Consider the following 4,710-nt stretch of genomic DNA (forward strand, 5'->3'; position numbering starts at 1 on the left):
TATATATATATATATATAAGTGAGCCCATCAAAATAGTTGAAATATTTTTTAAAATAAATAAATAATTAAAATCTGGTTGGGGCTATGATTTTCAATGAGAAATAAATAAAATCTTTATTTTTCTAATTTTTTCAATTTCGAATCTAATTTCTGATAACATAATTAATCGGATATAAATATAACATTCAAATATCCGTTGAATTATTGGATCGGATCAAATAGGATAATTATTCTTAACAGATCGAATTGAATTTGAGTAGATCCAATCTATTTATAACCCTAACTTCAATGCAAAGGTTCCACAATCACCTTGGTTTGAATTCACGGAAGAGGTTGGGCAACGTACCGTCGACGGATGTTCTCTTCTTTGCCTCGATGGTGTACGGAGAAACAATGTGTTGTGATAACAATCTAGTCCTCTTACTAACTATTTGCTTTGGCACGTCAATAACATATTTCTTACAAAATGCCACTTTCATCGTCTTCTCCGGCATAATTATCACATTATCCAAACTCGCGACATTATCTATCAAGTTGGGGGTCATTTCCGGCATAGTTATGTATAATATTTATTCAATATTTAATTACTTTGTTTAATTATTTATTTAATCACTTAATTAAATAAAAATTTAATATTTAATTTAATTTCTTATTTAGATATTTTATTTATAAATTATCTTAATTGGTTGTGTAAATTATGTATGTAATATTTCATTACTTTATTTAAGTAATTTTTACAATATATACAATTATTTCTTAAATAAAAAAATACAATTATTTCATAAATACAATTATTACAATTATTTCATCCCCTCCATCGACACCACTCCCATCCCCAATGACATCCATAAAAATTTTAATGAAACATCTGTGTACATCCTCACCCCTTCACCGCTACCCTCCCAGTAACCATCTTTGCCACCCTCTCTATTACTATCTAGGACCCTATCGCATACCGACAGTATCTCCTCGAATTGACTCTGACCCTCTTCCTCGATCAACAGTGTCAGCTCAATGAGCACTTCAAGCTGAAAAATTAATATTTCATTGAGTTAATAACCATGCATTGAGTTTTCGAAATGACGTACAACATAAATTACAAATGAATAATATGTACCTTAGGATCGTTGAAGAAAGCTGATAACTGTTAGCTCTGTTCCCATGGATAGTTGTTGAATGTGTCAATATTATCAACAACCTCCAAATGAAAGACGTCTATCGACGTCTTCTTGTGATGATACCTTAAATATGCTCTCTAGTATAAACATTATCCCCAACTTCAACTTATCAAACATATCGTTATATTCTTTGAATGCATCTCCTAATTGTGCCAGAGTTACTGTCATAAACATGATCGGTGTACAAGGTCTGCGTGCTCCTCATCCAACAAATCTAGGACTAATGCGAAACTGGTTAAGTTATAGTTCGACGTAACTTTGTCGAGAATCTGTCTCATGGCGGTGTCCAAATGGTAATCCATCTTGTAAAATTTAAAATATTTATATTTCTTTGTTATTTATGTCAATTAATTATTTTTATTGCGTAATTAACATTTAAGTTACTTGTTTATTGAATTTATTTCAATTAGTTATTTATTATCATTTAAATAATCATTTAATTATTTATCATTTAAATAATCATTCAATAATTATTTAAATGTTCATTATTTATTTTTGTGCATTTCAATTAATTATTTATTCCAATTATTTTTCATTTATTTGTTTCAATTGTTCATTTAAATTATTTGATTTAATTATTTATATTGATTGATTATTTATATTATTTATTGAACAAGTAGACGTAAATATTTAATTTTTATTTTAAATGTTAGAAATTTATTTCAACTAAAATTTAATTACATATTTTGATTATTAACATTTATTCATTATTTACATTTTTTATTTATCATTTAAATAATCATTTAATTATTATTTAAATGTTCATTATTTATTTTGTGCATTTCAATTAATTCTTTATTCCAATTGTTTTTTATTTATTTGTTTATATTGTTCATTTAAATTATTTGATTTAATTATTTATATTGATTGATTATTTAAATTATTCATTGAAAAAGTAAACGTAAGTATTTAATTATTTATTTGAAATATTAGAAATTTATTTCAATTAAATTTTAATACATATTTTGATTATTAACATTTTTCATTTATCATTTAAATAATCATTTAATTATTATTTAAATGTTCATTATTTATTTTTGTGCACTTAAATTAATTATTTATTCAAATTGTTTTTCATTTATTTGTTTCAATTGTTCATTTAAATTATTTTATTTAAGTATTTATGTTGATTGATTATTTAAATTATTTATTGAACAAGTAAACGTAAATATTAATAATTTATTTTAAATGTTAGAAATTTATTTCAATTAAATTTTAATTACATGTTTTGATTATTAACATTTATTCATTATTTACAATTTTCATTTATCATTTAAATAATCATTTAATTATTATTTAAATGTTCATTATTTATTTTTGTGCATTTCAATTAATTATTTATTCAAATTATTTTTCATTTATTTGTTTCAATTGTTCATTTAAATTGTTTGATTTAATTATTTATATTGATTGATTATTTAAATTATTTATTGAACAAGTAAACGTAAATATTTAATTATTTATTTTGAATGTTAGAAATTTATTTCAATTAAATTTTAATTACATATTTTGATTATTAACATTTATTCATTATTTACATTTTTCATTTATCATTTAAATAATCATTTAATTATTATTTAAATGTTCATTATTTATTTTTATGCATTTAAAATAATTATTTATTCCAATTATTTTTCATTTATTTGTTTCAATTGTTCATTTAAATTATTTGATTTAATTTTTTATATTGATTGATTATTTAAATTATTTATTGAACAAATAAACGCAAATATTTAATTATTTATTTTAAACGTTAGAAATTTTTTTCAACTAAATTTTAATTACATATTTTGATTATTAATATTTATTCATTATTTACATTTTTTATTTATCATTTCAATAACCATTTTATTTATTATTTAAATGTTCATTATTTATTTGTGTATTTAGATTATTTATGGAATACAACGAAAAAAATTGAGGGAAGCGAAGGTCTGGGCCGCCTGTTGCTGTTTAACAAGCGGCCCAGACCGTCTGTTTAACAGACGACTGGGCCGTTTGGCCGTCCTCTCTTCCCTTTCTTCTCCGATCTAGATGCTGGGGATCGCCATTTCGACCCAAAAACACATCAAAAAATGCCCATTTTCAGTAATTATTCATAATCTACAAAGATTTCTACCATTATTTCTAACAAGATTTCTTCCCCTTATTTTTCAGACGTCAGTTTGAGAGTGATTTGTTAGGGGCAATATTGGATTTTCATTGTTTTTAAAGTTTTTACAAATTTTCCATTTTTTTTTTTTAAATAGTAGTGGACGACCATTTTGGAAAAGTGTCTTTTTTTGGTGGCTATCTGCCACCATTTCCTCCAAAAAGTAGCAGTACAAAATTTGTAGTGCTTTTAGTGCAAAAACTGGTGTAAGATTCCTATTGAAGGAAGTTTTGAATTCCAACATTGCATAAACATTCAAATTTTACAAATGCGACAAACTTTGTAAATTTCATAATATCATAAAAATCAATCTTCTCCCATCTAATCATCCTCATTTGAAGTCAGGATAGCTCCATATAAGATCGAGAAGTAGAACCCATATTGTTTTACTACCCATTAAAAACAAGAAGCACAAATTTGTAGCATTTTCAAAGCACAAACTGATCTAGAATTTCTACCTGAATTTCTAAGTTTCAACATTACGCTAAAATATTAAACAAATAAACAATTTAAAAGGCAGCGCTAATCTAAAGATTTGACAACATTAAAGTAAACAAATTTGCAAGTGTTGGGTAAAATAAATGCCATACATTACGCAAAAAATTCCACAATCTCATCATTCAGGTTCACAAAAATAATCTTTACACTATTTAACGACAAATTATAAGCATGTTCAGTCTAAAAATCCACATAAAAATCAACTAAATTTGGATAAATGCGCAAAATTCCTCAATTCCATTGTTGAGGTTCTCAAAAATAAATCTTAATGGCAATTAACAGCAAATTACTTAACAGAATCATAAATGAACAAAATTTGGAAAACGAGTACCAATATGCAGATATAATCCTTAATAGCACCTGAAAAAAAAAAAAAAGAAAAAAAAAGAAGAAGAAGAAACTGGATCAAATAAAATAGTTGCTCATTGTAGATCAATATTTATTTCAATTGCCTCATTTGAGAGTAGAGCAATTCAGCATTGATAGCTGAAATAGACAGGGTATGAGCAAAATGAAAATGGTGGGACATTTTTTTTCATTTTATGAGTTTTTTCATTAGTGTCGACCAATTGGACCTCTTGAGCCCTAACTGCCATCGCCACAAGAACCACCAGTAGCATAGCCATTTACCCTATTTGTTGGAGAAAGAGGGGAAATGTTGGAAATATGAGTAAATGACTCACTTTTGGCACAATTTTTGATGGGACCCGTTGGTCCAATTTGGAAGATCAAAGTTGATCCGTGTTCTCCTCCGTGAGAGCATCAAAATCATATATTTACTTGCCACAAATGAAGCTCGGATGAATAAGAAATTGGAGCTCAAAGTTGACCATTGAAAGATGGTTTATGTGGAAAAATAGGATTTATCCCATATGAAAAAG

The sequence above is a fragment of the Olea europaea genome, chromosome 2 (genome assembly GCF_002742605.1).
Source record: "Olea europaea var. sylvestris chromosome 2, O_europaea_v1, whole genome shotgun sequence".
Taxonomy (NCBI): Eukaryota; Viridiplantae; Streptophyta; class Magnoliopsida; order Lamiales; family Oleaceae; genus Olea; species Olea europaea.